The sequence below is a fragment of the Mesoplodon densirostris genome, chromosome 2, assembly GCF_025265405.1.
Source record: "Mesoplodon densirostris isolate mMesDen1 chromosome 2, mMesDen1 primary haplotype, whole genome shotgun sequence".
In the NCBI taxonomy this organism is placed as follows: domain Eukaryota; kingdom Metazoa; phylum Chordata; class Mammalia; order Artiodactyla; family Ziphiidae; genus Mesoplodon; species Mesoplodon densirostris.
Genome location: NC_082662.1, coordinates 112666256 through 112685904, shown reverse-complemented (window position 1 = coordinate 112685904; position 19649 = coordinate 112666256).

Below are 19649 nucleotides of genomic sequence, written 5' to 3'. Positions count from 1 at the left end.
AGTATATTCTTCCTTGAGGAAGACACCTTCTTTTGAAGGCCTCAGCATCAGCCCCTTCATCCGGGGATGTTTCTGCTTGGAAATTCACTTAAGGTCAAGGGGCTGATACTCTGCTGGAATGTTGCAGAAGCCTGGGGAGGCTCTGAACTGTATGCTCTGGGGCGATGCGCATGAACAAGAAAGACAATGTGAGCATGTCTGTTGGTGCATTGGAGTGTCTGTGAGTGTGTGTGGGTGAGTGAAGATGTATTACATGGTGATTGACAGCTTCTGCTTCTTTGTCTCTGTGTGTTGTGTGGTGGCCTCATGTGAGGGGTCATGAATGAATCTTTGTGGGAATATGAACTTGAGTGTGCGAGGGTGAGTGTGCACAGGGCTGAGGGTCAAGACGTATGCACAGGTGTTGCTGACTCCATAGTTAAAACATGAAAAGAACTTCTGTAACAGGAGGCTCCCAGGCTCTGCACCAACTGCCCTGCCGGCCTACATGCCTGCGACCACCCTGACAGGCAGCCAGCTGAGTCATACAGCATGGAGAAGCTGGGAGGCCGACGCCTGTCCCAGCGGGGGCCTCTGGGACGCTGCTGCAACTTCTCTTCTCAATGGTCAGTGGAAGTCTCCACACTTGGAGAATTTACACTGAATAACAACCCCGTGTGTGTCTTTGATATGATCGTGTACCCCTGAATAAAAACCTGTGAATGTGTGACTGTGTGAACCTACTACCTTTGCCTTCCCAACCGCTCACTGAGTAGTAAGTTCTGGAGAGATATGATCCAGGCTTTATGCTTCTTCCAGCCACTAGCATGGTCAGAGCACTTGCCTTGTTGCAAACATAAGGACCTCATCTTTGAATCTCACCTCCACCAGGTGCAAGGTGTTGTTACACTGAACACGTAAGGGGCTTCTCTGCACCTCATCCTTACCTCTCAGACGAAGACCAAACCTGCTTCAATATGGTGGTATCTTTGTGTGTGAGCGCTTGGCACACACTGTGTCCTCTCCATGCTTCCTCAGCTTTTCAGCCTCCTCCTGGGAGGAGGGTTTGCCTCCAAAAGACATGGCTGGCTGTGTACATTGATAGGGAAAAGTCACTATGGGCCAGAGCTTCCCAGGACTGCCTCAAGGGCAGGAATCATCGTGCGCAAGTGTTACAAAGGGGAATATTGTGGAAGAAAATTGCAACCATCCAATGGGGTGAATAGGCCCTGCACTAAATGTCACTTCTGCCTGTGAACACCCCACAGATGCTTTGGTCTACACAACTGTTCCTTGTCCCCAAGATGTGCCCTTACCCTCACACCTTGTTTTTGCTAAAGGTGTGGAGCCTATGTCGTCAGGTTGCTGGCAATAAGTGGAGGGTCTTGCTGCTCTGTCAGAAAGTGGAGAATAATAATAAAAGCAAGAGCTAACATTCATCCAAAATTTACTATGTGTTACATCCTACTTACTATGATTTACATTGTCTCATCAAACACTCCTCCCCATCAACCTCAAGTTGCACGTATTATTCTGCCCACTATACACATGAATAAACTGAGGCCTAGGGAAGTATTGGATTCAGTCCATCATAGGCATGCATCTGGCATCCAAACCCATAACGACGGGATAAAAGAAAATTCCGCAAGACGGTCCGCACATAAGCCCATGTGCACACACCAAACTATGATCATTAGTGGAGGAGAAAATTAAGTGAAGCCCAGAGAGGCAAACTTCAGCCTTGTCTGAATCAGCTGAGGGAGGGAGGGGGACGAAATAGAGAGTAAGAACCCAAATGTGAGCTCTGGGGCAACGTCATGTATGTGAGCCAAGAGAGGAGCTACTTGGAGCCTGTGCGGACTGAGGTATCTGGGGGTGGGGAATTGGCTCAAAGAGCTCACCATTTTCAGGAAGTTCACTTAAGGTGTCTGCAGCTTTTCAATTCATTTTGTGTGTCATCCTTGAGTTCTGTTGAATGCAACGCTCTGTTGGAAATATTTATGACTCATGGATCTGGAAACTGGACACGCCCTCCAGCTCTCTGTGTTGTCCACCTGGTGCAGGGGGCTGCAGAGGCCATGTGCTCTCTCCACCATGGACCGGGTCTGAAACGTTGAAGACTGGCCTCCTGGGAACAACTAGCACTCGCAGCATTGGCTGCTGCTCTACGCAGTCCTGGAACGCACTCTTGCTTACTTACACACATCCTGCTGTCCTTCCATTCTGAACCTCCCTTCTCCAGGTGTTCTTCCTAGACAGACGTTTTCTGTGAGCCCTGTGGTGGATGCCCTGATGACACAGATGGCCAAGTTCTCCTTCCTCCCTTCAACAGGCCTCTGTGTTCTCTCTCTGTCTCCTCTGAATTCTGAGGGCAGGAATGAGGTATCTGTGGTTTCCAAGTCATCCATGAATTACATGTCTTCGGGTCAAATAGTTTTTTGTTGTCTTGAGGCTCTGAGCTTGGTTTTCTTACCAGGATTCAGTAAGAGCCCTGGAGGCTTGTGTGTGAGTTTGTGCTTCCACAGCACCCATCACATTCTAAACAAAGGGAGGGGGAGGTACTTACCAAGGATGCGATGATGCATTGCTGGTTGGGATGGATGGATTGGTGATGGATAAATAGGTAGATGGATGGAGGCTCGCTGAAGGGCATGAACAGAGGTGTGGAGGAGGAAGAGACCAGCCAACCATGGAAGCAATGCTAAACTAACAGTAAAATTTCTGTCTTTAGTTTATTCTGAATGCTACATGCTCTGCGATCCATGTTGGGGCTAATTCACACATTTAGTTTATGTTTTGTTCCTTTCTGGCTCCTTTGGGTACTTATGCGGATTTTCAGTGATTCCCTTGTAGCCCAGAAACATGAAATGGGAGGCAGCTATAGGAAAATTGACTCAAAGACTTCAGTTTGGGGACTTTTTGTGAGAGAAGGATTCGGTGGAAAGGTATGGGAGTAGTGGGTGTAATAGAAAGAAGAAGTGTGGCTTACCTGTGGGCCTGAATTTTCAGGTTACCCTAATTCCAGAAGGATTTAGGTAATGGAAAGTAAGAGGGCAGTGAGAGAAAAATAGCCCAGGAGTAACCCCAAGCTACAGAATCAATGGGTGCTATGACTTTAAAAATTATTGACAGTAGATATGTGTGTGTGATGGATGTATGATTTTTACATAGACTGTCTCCTACATGCACACGTTTTATTAGCTTGAAGAAAATCTCGTCTTTTCTTTGACCGGTGGGAGAGTTTTTCAGATCCGGTCATCAATTCATTTTGACCCACATGCCCTTGGAGTGTTCTCTGCATTTCCATTTCTTTGCCTCTACTCTACTCTTTAGCTCCTGGCTGGGTTTCCGTTATGCTTTCCGTTTTCGAGATGGGCATCATCTCCCCTGTGTCCAAAAGCTGTTCTCATTTTGCAAGGATGTGGGGATGTTTCTCCATGCGGCTGAAGTGCCCATCTCTCCCCCTCACCCTGGCAGCACCATGGAAAATATCCTTCAGCTGAGAAGTGCATCTCCCCATGCCTTCTGGTCTACCTGCACCCACATGCCCAGCCCTCCTAGGGCTCTTGTTTAGGCAGCAGAATACAAAATCTGCAGGAGTTAACAGCTCTAAGATGACAAAATAATCAAACCGATACATTCATGCCAGCGGAACTCTATTTAATTGTTTAAAAACTGCAGCAGAGACGAAGTGTGCTAGGAAAGGGTGGTCGGGCATGCCGCTTAACTTTCCAAGCAGCCAACAGGGCAAAGTTTAAAAGTCAGCAAAGAAGATTTGACAGTTTAGAACCAGCTCCTTTGCTAAATGGAAGTAATTGCAGCTGCTAATTCATAACAAATGTTGATCCAGGAAGCTGCCATCGTGCTGCTGCCTTTTCCACAAGTGTGGCTGCTTCCAGAAGCCGGGGGTGAGTGGTGCTGACAGGTGGCTGGCTGAGAGAGGGGAGTGGGCTTCATGTTCTCTGTTCTGCAAGGAGCTTGGCCTCTGGCCCATGCCTGGGGGTTACTTCTGTTTGGACTTCTGGCACGGCTGAGGGGGTGGGAATTTGGGGACAGAGTTGACATTGGGTTGAGGCTGGCAAGGCTGCTTGCTGTGCTGAGGTGGAGTTTAGCACTGCTTTGGTGGGGGCCAACAATACATTGTTGGGGGGCAGCATTGCTGTGGACGGGGACAGAACTGCTGAGGTGGGGGGCAGCAATACTTTGGTGAGGGGCAGCAATACTTTGTTTGGGTGCAGCCTTGCTGGGATGGAGGGCAGCAATACTTTGTTTGGGTGCAGCATTGCTGGGACGGAGGGCAGCAATACTTTGGCATCTGGCAGCACAGCTTCTGCTTTTGATGATACATTCTGGTCTCGATGTGCACTGCAATGGGAAAGACACTGAAGTGAGGAACTCTGGAACCTTAGAGACACTCCACTCAGGAGAACCTCGTGACTCGTTCAAACCTGTCCTGTGTCAACCTTGTCCTGTTGGCTTCACCAATTAAAGGTGTGTGTGTGTGTGTGTGTGCAATGAGGTGCGTCAGTATAAATTGTAGCTACAGTTTGTAAGCCATTGCAAGGTTTTAATTGAGACAAATAAAGAAATATGGAAGGAAGGATGGAAAGAAGGAAAAGAGGAAAAAAAGGGAGAAAGGAGAAGAGAAATGGAGAGGGGTAGAAAAAAAACAAAGCTGTAAAAAGGGAGAGACAGACAGACAGAAAGAGGCAGAGAGGAGAGAGAAGGAAAGAGTAAGAAGGAAGGACAGGGGTAATGAGAACAAAAAGTATTATCCTGCCACAGCAGATACTGTGGAATTAAAATATGATTTTCTCGAATCTGAGTCCTCTCTCAAAAATTAACCAGCTGTGTGACTTTGAGCAAGTTACTTAACTTCTCCGTACTCTTCTTACAGTTGTTGTATGGATTAAATGAGCCTATGAAACTCCACACAAAAGCATGTAAATACGCAGATAAATATGAGTTTAAAGGTATGTGTGTGTGTGTGCTCACGGGATCACACACACACACACACACACACACACACACACACGAGAACCAAAACATGTTGAGTACTCTTGTAAAGATTTTGACTTTTTAAATAAATATCTACCAATTGTAATTGAGCATTTTAACTACTCTCTAAGAGAATTCATAAAAGAGAGGCATCTAGAGCCAAAAGGACCATTTAGATCGATTCTAAATTCTAGGTGAGCAAGCAAAATCTTAGAGAGGGAAGTCATGGATTCCCAGGCACTGAGCACACGGGGGTAGACCTATGGCCTCCGACTCCCAGAGCAGGGCCTGGCCACTGTACCACCTCTTCTTGTCCTTGCTGCTCTGAGCTCCCTGTGCCTCTGACCCCTGCTCCCTGAGGAGCTTTCGTCCCTCCCTGCACTGGCCTTTCCCTTCAGGGAAGCCCTGCCCCAGAGTTGGTGCCACCCCCTCCTAAGCAGCCCCTCTCAGCACCTGGCCACGACAACAGAGCCACCACACATGCCACCAGGAGGCTCAACACCAGACTCTGGGCACACCCTGGACCCCCATCTCAGGCCCCGCCCCACACACTTCAGATGTTGACTTTCAGCCCAAAACAGGTGGGTCCCAAATGATACGGAGGAGAGAGGTACCCACACGAGGCCTTTCTTTCTGACCAGCCACCCAGTGCTCAAGCCTCAGAAGCCTGCAGAGTTTGGAACGAGGTAGGACCAGGCTCCCAGGAGAGGCGTTCCTTTGCCCGACTTACCCTAGTTCACCAGTGGCTGGAACTTGGGGATGCTGAGTCTTTGGGGATGCTCTGACTGCACACCTTTTATAAGTCTCAAATCCCTCTTGGAAGCCATGAGGTGGCCTACGATTGGTGCGTGCTAGGCCCTAGTCACAATACGATGCATCTTCCCTTCCTCATAGTTCAGGTTTTACTCATCTCTTGCGCTGGCAAACTCACTCTCAGTTTGACGGCGCTTGGAGTTGACAGTGCCTTCATGCAAGCATTGGCCCCATTTCCCCATCACTTTATGAGCCGTGGCTTCCTCGTGAATCCAAACTAACTCATGACGTTTACCCTAGAACCTTGACGTCTGGGATGGTGCTAAGCAAGCACTCAGGACACTGCTGGGTGTGGGAGCGGTGAGGGTAGTGTTCCAGGATATTCCGGCTGGTGGGGGAAGGTGTGGGCCAATCAGCGTACACAGCGAGCCTTGTTGTAAGAGAAATGACTACTGAGGGATGAGTGGCTTTTGGGGAGACCCAGTAAAATCAGCAAAGTTGGGATCTTGACTTAACGTAGATTCAGAGCCACTTTCAGCCTGAACTGGAAACAAACCTGGGCAAGCCGCTTTGTTTTTTCACCTGCAGTACTATAAACCAAAAATGGGGGCTGCAGCTCTCTCTCCTGCCTCTTGGTCAGCAAAACATTAGTCTTCATTCACAGAAACTGGGCAGTTACAGTTGAAAGTACGTCTATCTCTTACAGGTGTATACGTCACACAGACTGCAGGCTTCCCAGGGAAATGACTATCATAAGGCAGAGAGGCTGGGAGCTAAGAAACTTTGACCTGGCATGGGCTGCTGGACGAGTCACCCGGTATGGCTCCTGGAATCTGATCTCACAGGGCCTGAGGCCTGATGTGTGCTTCCCCTTCCACTTAGAGATTCCAGAATGAAGAGGGATGCCACAGGGCAGGGTCCAGGAAGAAAAGGCGGAAACAACATCCGTCAAAGGATGAAACATATCTTAAATAATTCCCCAATTAGTGTTCTGACTGGCGCTCTGATCTTCACTAGCTGGGTGGCTTTGGGCACTTTACATCTTTGAACCTCAGTTTCCTCATCTGCTAAACAGGATAACCCCATTCTGCATGGCAGCTGAAAGGCTTATTTTGGACAACATGTATAAGCATGTGCACACTGTTGGGCACAGAATAAGGGCTCAACAATGGGTGGGTGATCCGTGGCATCCAGCTCTGAAAGCTGGGGCAAAGCACACTCTTAGAAGTAGGGAGGAGGTCATTGCCACATGTGAAGGCAACTAGTGGCACTTGCTACCAGTGTCCTCAAACCTTGACTGACAGAAATGGAAATGGGCAAGCTAGTCCTGAGGATGGCACGTTTCATTCTCAGAGCTGGAATTTAGCCACAGCTCAGCTCAAGGCCCGACAGTATACCTAGATCTTGGGAATTCACAATTCAGCAAGAGAAGGCGGCCTTGGAAATCCATGCTGTCTCCTCTGGGACTCACCGTAGCGGCAGGGTATGCATGGGCTCGGCACCGAGGGAAGCCCAGAGGATTCCAGGCCTTCCAGGGAGAAGAACACCTTCCGCCTGTTGTCACGCTGACAGAAGCAACCCTGATAGGCTTGGAGAGGGATTTCAGCTCAGGTCCCCAGTAGCAGAGAAGAAAGGCCACGTGGGGCAGGTTATCTGGAATAACTAATAATTCATCAAGACGTAGTGAGCTCACACAACGCACCAGGCGCTGGGAACGGTGGTCAGCAAGGAGGGCCAGAGCCTCCCTGGTCCCTAAACTGCTTCACATCCTCTTCTCCGCCTACTGCTTCCAACTCTGTAGCTACTTTTCAATGGTTTGGCTGGGATTAGCTGAAGCACTCAAACCCAGTTGTGGCCGTAGCAAGGCCTGCGTAACTAGAGAAAATGTGAACATCTGAAGATGCATGAGTGTTGGTGTTACATCCAGTGCAGCTTTTCTGGCCTAAGCCCTCACTGCCCAGAACAGATTTTTTTGGGTGTGGAATCTGCTATCTCAAGCATGCATCTTGTAGTATTGCATCTACCACCAGAGGACAGGGGAACATGTCCTCTAGAATCCACAGCTATAACTAAACCCTTATCCTGGGCACTTGGAATGGTATTCTTCCCTGACATTCGTTAGCATCACTCTTTCTCTTCCTCCAAACCTCTGACTCTCATATACAAACACACACACACACACACACACAAACAAACACACACAAAGGCAGAAGGGACAATTGGGACCAAGCAGGTCTCAGCAGAACCTGGGTACCGGCTAAGCCCACTGTATCTTCTGTGCCAGGCATCTGTGAAGGAACACCAGGTCGGGACTCATGCACACATATGCAGCGGAAGGCCGCGCTGACCCTCTGGTGCCGGCCACATCAACAGACAGGGTTCCGGACAATGGATTCCTGGTGGCTGGAACTAGAGTCTCTCTGCTGAAATCCATCGCCAGCTGGGGATAACCTAGGGCACGGCAAGGTGTGTACCATCATCTGGGTCGCTGAGAGCTGTCCTCCCTTTACAAGGGGTCTTGTCCTGAGAGGATGAGGGAGGGGACGTCCTCCCCTGATTATCAGAATCTCTGCTCGAGTTTCTCATTCAGGCCTTGAAGTGAGAGCTGTTCTCATTTTACAGCTTAGAAAGGTTCCATTGGCTAAGGTTACTTAAGGAAAATGTAGGGAAGACAGGAGTTAACCGAGCCCTGCCAGGCTCCAGGACGTGTGTGTTCTTTTTCTTGCACTATACTACCTTTTAGGGAATTTCTTTGTTTGGAAGATGTAAGTATATTCTTCCCTGAGGAAGACACCTTCTTTTGAAGGCCTCAGCATCAGCCCCTTCATCCGGGGATGTTTCTGCTTGGAAATTCACTTAAGGTCAAGGGGCTGATACTCTGCTGGAATGTTGCAGAAGCCTGGGGAGGCTCTGAACTGTATGCTCTGGGGCGATGCGCATGAACAAGAAAGACAATGTGAGCATGTCTGTTGGTGCATTGGAGTGTCTGTGAGTGTGTGTGGGTGAGTGAAGATGTATTACATGGTGATTGACAGCTTCTGCTTCTTTGTCTCTGTGTGTTGTGTGGTGGCCTCATGTGAGGGGTCATGAATGAATCTTTGTGGGAATATGAACTTGAGTGTGCGAGGGTGAGTGTGCACAGGGCTGAGGGTCAAGACGTATGCACAGGTGTTGCTGACTCCATAGTTAAAACATGAAAAGAACTTCTGTAACAGGAGGCTCCCAGGCTCTGCACCAACTGCCCTGCCGGCCTACATGCCTGCGACCACCCTGACAGGCAGCCAGCTGAGTCATACAGCATGGAGAAGCTGGGAGGCCGACGCCTGTCCCAGCGGGGGCCTCTGGGACGCTGCTGCAACTTCTCTTCTCAATGGTCAGTGGAAGTCTCCACACTTGGAGAATTTACACTGAATAACAACCCCGTGTGTGTCTTTGATATGATCGTGTACCCCTGAATAAAAACCTGTGAATGTGTGACTGTGTGAACCTACTACCTTTGCCTTCCCAACCGCTCACTGAGTAGTAAGTTCTGGAGAGATATGATCCAGGCTTTATGCTTCTTCCAGCCACTAGCATGGTCAGAGCACTTGCCTTGTTGCAAACATAAGGACCTCATCTTTGAATCTCACCTCCACCAGGTGCAAGGTGTTGTTACACTGAACACGTAAGGGGCTTCTCTGCACCTCATCCTTACCTCTCAGACGAAGACCAAACCTGCTTCAATATGGTGGTATCTTTGTGTGTGAGCGCTTGGCACACACTGTGTCCTCTCCATGCTTCCTCAGCTTTTCAGCCTCCTCCTGGGAGGAGGGTTTGCCTCCAAAAGACATGGCTGGCTGTGTACATTGATAGGGAAAAGTCACTATGGGCCAGAGCTTCCCAGGACTGCCTCAAGGGCAGGAATCATCGTGCGCAAGTGTTACAAAGGGGAATATTGTGGAAGAAAATTGCAACCATCCAATGGGGTGAATAGGCCCTGCACTAAATGTCACTTCTGCCTGTGAACACCCCACAGATGCTTTGGTCTACACAACTGTTCCTTGTCCCCAAGATGTGCCCTTACCCTCACACCTTGTTTTTGCTAAAGGTGTGGAGCCTATGTCGTCAGGTTGCTGGCAATAAGTGGAGGGTCTTGCTGCTCTGTCAGAAAGTGGAGAATAATAATAAAAGCAAGAGCTAACATTCATCCAAAATTTACTATGTGTTACATCCTACTTACTATGATTTACATTGTCTCATCGAACACTCCTCCCCATCAACCTCAAGTTGCACGTATTATTCTGCCCACTATACACATGAATAAACTGAGGCCTAGGGAAGTATTGGATTCAGTCCATCATAGGCATGCATCTGGCATCCAAACCCATAACGACGGGATAAAAGAAAATTCCGCAAGACGGTCCGCACATAAGCCCATGTGCACACACCAAACTATGATCATTAGTGGAGGAGAAAATTAAGTGAAGCCCAGAGAGGCAAACTTCAGCCTTGTCTGAATCAGCTGAGGGAGGGAGGGGGACGAAATAGAGAGTAAGAACCCAAATGTGAGCTCTGGGGCAACGTCATGTATGTGAGCCAAGAGAGGAGCTACTTGGAGCCTGTGCGGACTGAGGTATCTGGGGGTGGGGAATTGGCTCAAAGAGCTCACCATTTTCAGGAAGTTCACTTAAGGTGTCTGCAGCTTTTCAATTCATTTTGTGTGTCATCCTTGAGTTCTGTTGAATGCAACGCTCTGTTGGAAATATTTATGACTCATGGATCTGGAAACTGGACACGCCCTCCAGCTCTCTGTGTTGTCCACCTGGTGCAGGGGGCTGCAGAGGCCATGTGCTCTCTCCACCATGGACCGGGTCTGAAACGTTGAAGACTGGCCTCCTGGGAACAACTAGCACTCGCAGCATTGGCTGCTGCTCTACGCAGTTCTGGAACGCACTCTTGCTTACTTACACACATCCTGCTGTCCTTCCATTCTGAACCTCCCTTCTCCAGGTGTTCTTCCTAGACAGACGTTTTCTGTGAGCCCTGTGGTGGATGCCCTGATGACACAGATGGCCAAGTTCTCCTTCCTCCCTTCAACAGGCCTCTGTGTTCTCTCTCTGTCTCCTCTGAATTCTGAGGGCAGGAATGAGGTATCTGTGGTTTCCAAGTCATCCATGAATTACATGTCTTCGGGTCAAATAGTTTTTTGTTGTCTTGAGGCTCTGAGCTTGGTTTTCTTACCAGGATTCAGTAAGAGCCCTGGAGGCTTGTGTGTGAGTTTGTGCTTCCACAGCACCCATCACATTCTAAACAAAGGGAGGGGGAGGTACTTACCAAGGATGCGACGATGCATTGCTGGTTGGGATGGATGGATTGGTGATGGATAAATAGGTAGATGGATGGAGGCTCGCTGAAGGGCATGAACAGAGGTGTGGAGGAGGAAGAGACCAGCCAACCATGGAAGCAATGCTAAACTAACAGTAAAATTTCTGTCTTTAGTTTATTCTGAATGCTACATGCTCTGCGATCCATGTTGGGGCTAATTCACACATTTAGTTTATGTTTTGTTCCTTTCTGGCTCCTTTGGGTACTTATGCGGATTTTCAGTGATTCCCTTGTAGCCCAGAAACATGAAATGGGAGGCAGCTATAGGAAAATTGACTCAAAGACTTCAGTTTGGGGACTTTTTGTGAGAGAAGGATTCGGTGGAAAGGTATGGGAGTAGTGGGTGTAATAGAAAGAAGAAGTGTGGCTTACCTGTGGGCCTGAATTTTCAGGTTACCCTAATTCCAGAAGGATTTAGGTAATGGAAAGTAAGAGGGCAGTGAGAGAAAAATAGCCCAGGAGCAACCCCAAGCTACAGAATCAATGGGTGCTATGACTTTAAAAATTATTGACAGTAGATATGTGTGTGTGATGGATGTATGATTTTTACATAGACTGTCTCCTACATGCACACGTTTTATTAGCTTGAAGAAAATCTCGTCTTTTCTTTGACCGGTGGGAGAGTTTTTCAGATCCGGTCATCAATTCATTTTGACCCACATGCCCTTGGAGTGTTCTCTGCATTTCCATTTCTTTGCCTCTACTCTACTCTTTAGCTCCTGGCTGGGTTTCCGTTATGCTTTCCGTTTTCGAGATGGGCATCATCTCCCCTGTGTCCAAAAGCTGTTCTCATTTTGCAAGGATGTGGGGATGTTTCTCCATGCGGCTGAAGTGCCCATCTCTCCCCCTCACCCTGGCAGCACCATGGAAAATATCCTTCAGCTGAGAAGTGCATCTCCCCATGCCTTCTGGTCTACCTGCACCCACATGCCCAGCCCTCCTAGGGCTCTTGTTTAGGCAGCAGAATACAAAATCTGCAGGAGTTAACAGCTCTAAGATGACAAAATAATCAAACCGATACATTCATGCCAGCGGAACTCTATTTAATTGTTTAAAAACTGCAGCAGAGACGAAGTGTGCTAGGAAAGGGTGGTCGGGCATGCCGCTTAACTTTCCAAGCAGCCAACAGGGCAAAGTTTAAAAGTCAGCAAAGAAGATTTGACAGTTTAGAACCAGCTCCTTTGCTAAATGGAAGTAATTGCAGCTGCTAATTCATAACAAATGTTGATCCAGGAAGCTGCCATCGTGCTGCTGCCTTTTCCACAAGTGTGGCTGCTTCCAGAAGCCGGGGGTGAGTGGTGCTGACAGGTGGCTGGCTGAGAGAGGGGAGTGGGCTTCATGTTCTCTGTTCTGCAAGGAGCTTGGCCTCTGGCCCATGCCTGGGGGTTACTTCTGTTTGGACTTCTGGCACGGCTGAGGGGGTGGGAATTTGGGGACAGAGTTGACATTGGGTTGAGGCTGGCAAGGCTGCTTGCTGTGCTGAGGTGGAGTTTAGCACTGCTTTGGTGGGGGCCAACAATACATTGTTGGGGGGCAGCATTGCTGTGGACGGGGACAGAACTGCTGAGGTGGGGGGCAGCAATACTTTGGTGAGGGGCAGCAATACTTTGTTTGGGTGCAGCCTTGCTGGGATGGAGGGCAGCAATACTTTGTTTGGGTGCAGCATTGCTGGGACGGAGGGCAGCAATACTTTGGCATCTGGCAGCACAGCTTCTGCTTTTGATGATACATTCTGGTCTCGATGTGCACTGCAATGGGAAAGACACTGAAGTGAGGAACTCTGGAACCTTAGAGACACTCCACTCAGGAGAACCTCGTGACTCGTTCAAACCTGTCCTGTGTCAACCTTGTCCTGTTGGCTTCACCAATTAAAGGTGTGTGTGTGTGTGTGTGTGCAATGAGGTGCGTCAGTATAAATTGTAGCTACAGTTTGTAAGCCATTGCAAGGTTTTAATTGAGACAAATAAAGAAATATGGAAGGAAGGATGGAAAGAAGGAAAAGAGGAAAAAAAGGGAGAAAGGAGAAGAGAAATGGAGAGGGGTAGAAAAAAAACAAAGCTGTAAAAAGGGAGAGACAGACAGACAGAAAGAGGCAGAGAGGAGAGAGAAGGAAAGAGTAAGAAGGAAGGACAGGGGTAATGAGAACAAAAAGTATTATCCTGCCACAGCAGATACTGTGGAATTAAAATATGATTTTCTCGAATCTGAGTCCTCTCTCAAAAATTAACCAGCTGTGTGACTTTGAGCAAGTTACTTAACTTCTCCGTACTCTTCTTACAGTTGTTGTATGGATTAAATGAGCCTATGAAACTCCACACAAAAGCATGTAAATACGCAGATAAATATGAGTTTAAAGGTATGTGTGTGTGTGTGCTCACGGGATCACACACACACACACACACACACACACACACACGAGAACCAAAACATGTTGAGTACTCTTGTAAAGATTTTGACTTTTTAAATAAATATCTACCAATTGTAATTGAGCATTTTAACTACTCTCTAAGAGAATTCATAAAAGAGAGGCATCTAGAGCCAAAAGGACCATTTAGATCGATTCTAAATTCTAGGTGAGCAAGCAAAATCTTAGAGAGGGAAGTCATGGATTCCCAGGCACTGAGCACACGGGGGTAGACCTATGGCCTCCGACTCCCAGAGCAGGGCCTGGCCACTGTACCACCTCTTCTTGTCCTTGCTGCTCTGAGCTCCCTGTGCCTCTGACCCCTGCTCCCTGAGGAGCTTTCGTCCCTCCCTGCACTGGCCTTTCCCTTCAGGGAAGCCCTGCCCCAGAGTTGGTGCCACCCCCTCCTAAGCAGCCCCTCTCAGCACCTGGCCACGACAACAGAGCCACCACACATGCCACCAGGAGGCTCAACACCAGACTCTGGGCACACCCTGGACCCCCATCTCAGGCCCCGCCCCACACACTTCAGATGTTGACTTTCAGCCCAAAACAGGTGGGTCCCAAATGATACGGAGGAGAGAGGTACCCACACGAGGCCTTTCTTTCTGACCAGCCACCCAGTGCTCAAGCCTCAGAAGCCTGCAGAGTTTGGAACGAGGTAGGACCAGGCTCCCAGGAGAGGCGTTCCTTTGCCCGACTTACCCTAGTTCACCAGTGGCTGGAACTTGGGGATGCTGAGTCTTTGGGGATGCTCTGACTGCACACCTTTTATAAGTCTCAAATCCCTCTTGGAAGCCATGAGGTGGCCTACGATTGGTGCGTGCTAGGCCCTAGTCACAATACGATGCATCTTCCCTTCCTCATAGTTCAGGTTTTACTCATCTCTTGCGCTGGCAAACTCACTCTCAGTTTGACGGCGCTTGGAGTTGACAGTGCCTTCATGCAAGCATTGGCCCCATTTCCCCATCACTTTATGAGCCGTGGCTTCCTCGTGAATCCAAACTAACTCATGACGTTTACCCTAGAACCTTGACGTCTGGGATGGTGCTAAGCAAGCACTCAGGACACTGCTGGGTGTGGGAGCGGTGAGGGTAGTGTTCCAGGATATTCCGGCTGGTGGGGGAAGGTGTGGGCCAATCAGCGTACACAGCGAGCCTTGTTGTAAGAGAAATGACTACTGAGGGATGAGTGGCTTTTGGGGAGACCCAGTAAAATCAGCAAAGTTGGGATCTTGACTTAACGTAGATTCAGAGCCACATTCAGCCTGAACTGGAAACAAACCTGGGCAAGCCGCTTTGTTTTTTCACCTGCAGTACTATAAACCAAAAATGGGGGCTGCAGCTCTCTCTCCTGCCTCTTGGTCAGCAAAACATTAGTCTTCATTCACAGAAACTGGGCAGTTACAGTTGAAAGTACGTCTATCTCTTACAGGTGTATACGTCACACAGACTGCAGGCTTCCCAGGGAAATGACTATCATAAGGCAGAGAGGCTGGGAGCTAAGAAACTTTGACCTGGCATGGGCTGCTGGACGAGTCACCCGGTATGGCTCCTGGAATCTGATCTCACAGGGCCTGAGGCCTGATGTGTGCTTCCCCTTCCACTTAGAGATTCCAGAATGAAGAGGGATGCCACAGGGCAGGGTCCAGGAAGAAAAGGCGGAAACAACATCCGTCAAAGGATGAAACATATCTTAAATAATTCCCCAATTAGTGTTCTGACTGGCGCTCTGATCTTCACTAGCTGGGTGGCTTTGGGCACTTTACATCTTTGAACCTCAGTTTCCTCATCTGCTAAACAGGATAACCCCATTCTGCATGGCAGCTGAAAGGCTTATTTTGGACAACATGTATAAGCATGTGCACACTGTTGGGCACAGAATAAGGGCTCAACAATGGGTGGGTGATCCGTGGCATCCAGCTCTGAAAGCTGGGGCAAAGCACACTCTTAGAAGTAGGGAGGAGGTCATTGCCACATGTGAAGGCAACTAGTGGCACTTGCTACCAGTGTCCTCAAACCTTGACTGACAGAAATGGAAATGGGCAAGCTAGTCCTGAGGATGGCACGTTTCATTCTCAGAGCTGGAATTTAGCCACAGCTCAGCTCAAGGCCCGACAGTATACCTAGATCTTGGGAATTCCCAATTCAGCAAGAGAAGGCAGCCTTGGAAATCCATGCTGTCTCCTCTGGGACTCACCGTAGCGGCAGGGTATGCATGGGCTCGGCACCGAGGGAAGCCCAGAGGATTCCAGGCCTTCCAGGGAGAAGAACACCTTCCGCCTGTTGTCACGCTGACAGAAGCAACCCTGATAGGCTTGGAGAGGGATTTCAGCTCAGGTCCCCAGTAGCAGAGAAGAAAGGCCACGTGGGGCAGGTTATCTGGAATAACTAATAATTCATCAAGACGTAGTGAGCTCACACAACGCACCAGGCGCTGGGAACGGTGGTCAGCAAGGAGGGCCAGAGCCTCCCTGGTCCCTAAACTGCTTCACATCCTCTTCTCCGCCTACTGCTTCCAACTCTGTAGCTACTTTTCAATGGTTTGGCTGGGATTAGCTGAAGCACTCAAACCCAGTTGTGGCCGTAGCAAGGCCTGCGTAACTAGAGAAAATGTGAACATCTGAAGATGCATGAGTGTTGGTGTTACATCCAGTGCAGCTTTTCTGGCCTAAGCCCTCACTGCCCAGAACAGATTTTTTTGGGTGTGGAATCTGCTATCTCAAGCATGCATCTTGTAGTATTGCATCTACCACCAGAGGACAGGGGAACATGTCCTCTAGAATCCACAGCTATAACTAAACCCTTATCCTGGGCACTTGGAATGGTATTCTTCCCTGACATTCGTTAGCATCACTCTTTCTCTTCCTCCAAACCTCTGACTCTCATATACAAACACACACACACACACACACAAACAAACACACACAAAGGCAGAAGGGACAATTGGGACCAAGCAGGTCTCAGCAGAACCTGGGTACCGGCTAAGCCCACTGTATCTTCTGTGCCAGGCATCTGTGAAGGAACACCAGGTTGGGACTCATGCACACATATGCAGCGGAAGGCCGCGCTGACCCTCTGGTGCCGGCCACATCAACAGACAGGGTTCCGGACAATGGATTCCTGGTGGCTGGAACTAGAGTCTCTCTGCTGAAATCCATCGCCAGCTGGGGATAACCTAGGGCACGGCAAGGTGTGTACCATCATCTGGGTCGCTGAGAGCTGTCCTCCCTTTACAAGGGGTCTTGTCCTGAGAGGATGAGGGAGGGGACGTCCTCCCCTGATTATCAGAATCTCTGCTCGAGTTTCTCATTCAGGCCTTGAAGTGAGAGCTGTTCTCATTTTACAGCTTAGAAAGGTTCCATTGGCTAAGGTTACTTAAGGAAAATGTAGGGAAGACAGGAGTTAACCGAGCCCTGCCAGGCTCCAGGACGTGTGTGTTCTTTTTCTTGCACTATACTACCTTTTAGGGAATTTCTTTGTTTGGAAGATGTAAGTATATTCTTCCTTGAGGAAGACACCTTCTTTTGAAGGCCTCAGCATCAGCCCCTTCATCCGGGGATGTTTCTGCTTGGAAATTCACTTAAGGTCAAGGGGCTGATACTCTGCTGGAATGTTGCAGAAGCCTGGGGAGGCTCTGAACTGTATGCTCTGGGGCGATGCGCATGAACAAGAAAGACAATGTGAGCATGTCTGTTGGTGCATTGGAGTGTCTGTGAGTGTGTGTGGGTGAGTGAAGATGTATTACATGGTGATTGACAGCTTCTGCTTCTTTGTCTCTGTGTGTTGTGTGGTGGCCTCATGTGAGGGGTCATGAATGAATCTTTGTGGGAATATGAACTTGAGTGTGCGAGGGTGAGTGTGCACAGGGCTGAGGGTCAAGACGTATGCACAGGTGTTGCTGACTCCATAGTTAAAACATGAAAAGAACTTCTGTAACAGGAGGCTCCCAGGCTCTGCACCAACTGCCCTGCCGGCCTACATGCCTGCGACCACCCTGACAGGCAGCCAGCTGAGTCATACAGCATGGAGAAGCTGGGAGGCCGACGCCTGTCCCAGCGGGGGCCTCTGGGACGCTGCTGCAACTTCTCTTCTCAATGGTCAGTGGAAGTCTCCACACTTGGAGAATTTACACTGAATAACAACCCCGTGTGTGTCTTTGATATGATCGTGTACCCCTGAATAAAAACCTGTGAATGTGTGACTGTGTGAACCTACTACCTTTGCCTTCCCAACCGCTCACTGAGTAGTAAGTTCTGGAGAGATATGATCCAGGCTTTATGCTTCTTCCAGCCACTAGCATGGTCAGAGCACTTGCCTTGTTGCAAACATAAGGACCTCATCTTTGAATCTCACCTCCACCAGGTGCAAGGTGTTGTTACACTGAACACGTAAGGGGCTTCTCTGCACCTCATCCTTACCTCTCAGACGAAGACCAAACCTGCTTCAATATGGTGGTATCTTTGTGTGTGAGCGCTTGGCACACACTGTGTCCTCTCCATGCTTCCTCAGCTTTTCAGCCTCCTCCTGGGAGGAGGGTTTGCCTCCAAAAGACATGGCTGGCTGTGTACATTGATAGGGAAAAGTCACTATGGGCCAGAGCTTCCCAGGACTGCCTCAAGGGCAGGAATCATCGTGCGCAAGTGTTACAAAGGGGAATATTGTGGAAGAAAATTGCAACCATCCAATGGGGTGAATAGGCCCTGCACTAAATGTCACTTCTGCCTGTGAACACCCCACAGATGCTTTGGTCTACACAACTGTTCCTTGTCCCCAAGATGTGCCCTTACCCTCACACCTTGTTTTTGCTAAAGGTGTGGAGCCTATGTCGTCAGGTTGCTGGCAATAAGTGGAGGGTCTTGCTGCTCTGTCAGAAAGTGGAGAATAATAATAAAAGCAAGAGCTAACATTCATCCAAAATTTACTATGTGTTACATCCTACTTACTATGATTTACATTGTCTCATCGAACACTCCTCCCCATCAACCTCAAGTTGCACGTATTATTCTGCCCACTATACACATGAATAAACTGAGGCCTAGGGAAGTATTGGATTCAGTCCATCATAGGCATGCATCTGGCATCCAAACCCATAACGACGGGATAAAAGAAAATTCCGCAAGACGGTCCGCACATAAGCCCATGTGCACACACCAAACTATGATCATTAGTGGAGGAGAAAATTAAGTGAAGCCCAGAGAGGCAAACTTCAGCCTTGTCTGAATCAGCTGAGGGAGGGAGGGGGACGAAATAGAGAGTAAGAACCCAAATGTGAGCTCTGGGGCAACGTCATGTATGTGAGCCAAGAGAGGAGCTACTTGGAGCCTGTGCGGACTGAGGTATCTGGGGGTGGGGAATTGGCTCAAAGAGCTCACCATTTTCAGGAAGTTCACTTAAGGTGTCTGCAGCTTTTCAATTCATTTTGTGTGTCATCCTTGAGTTCTGTTGAATGCAACGCTCTGTTGGAAATATTTATGACTCATGGATCTGGAAACTGGACACGCCCTCCAGCTCTCTGTGTTGTCCACCTGGTGCAGGGGGCTGCAGAGGCCATGTGCTCTCTCCACCATGGACCGGGTCTGAAACGTTGAAGACTGGCCTCCTGGGAACAACTAGCACTCGCAGCATTGGCTGCTGCTCTACGCAGTCCTGGAACGCACTCTTGCTTACTTACACACATCCTGCTGTCCTTCCATTCTGAACCTCCCTTCTCCAGGTGTTCTTCCTAGACAGACGTTTTCTGTGAGCCCTGTGGTGGATGCCCTGATGACACAGATGGCCAAGTTCTCCTTCCTCCCTTCAACAGGCCTCTGTGTTCTCTCTCTGTCTCCTCTGAATTCTGAGGGCAGGAATGAGGTATCTGTGGTTTCCAAGTCATCCATGAATTACATGTCTTCGGGTCAAATAGTTTTTTGTTGTCTTGAGGCTCTGAGCTTGGTTTTCTTACCAGGATTCAGTAAGAGCCCTGGAGGCTTGTGTGTGAGTTTGTGCTTCCACAGCACCCATCACATTCTAAACAAAGGGAGGGGGAGGTACTTACCAAGGATGCGATGATGCATTGCTGGTTGGGATGGATGGATTGGTGATGGATAAATAGGTAGATGGATGGAGGCTCGCTGAAGGGCATGAACAGAGGTGTGGAGGAGGAAGAG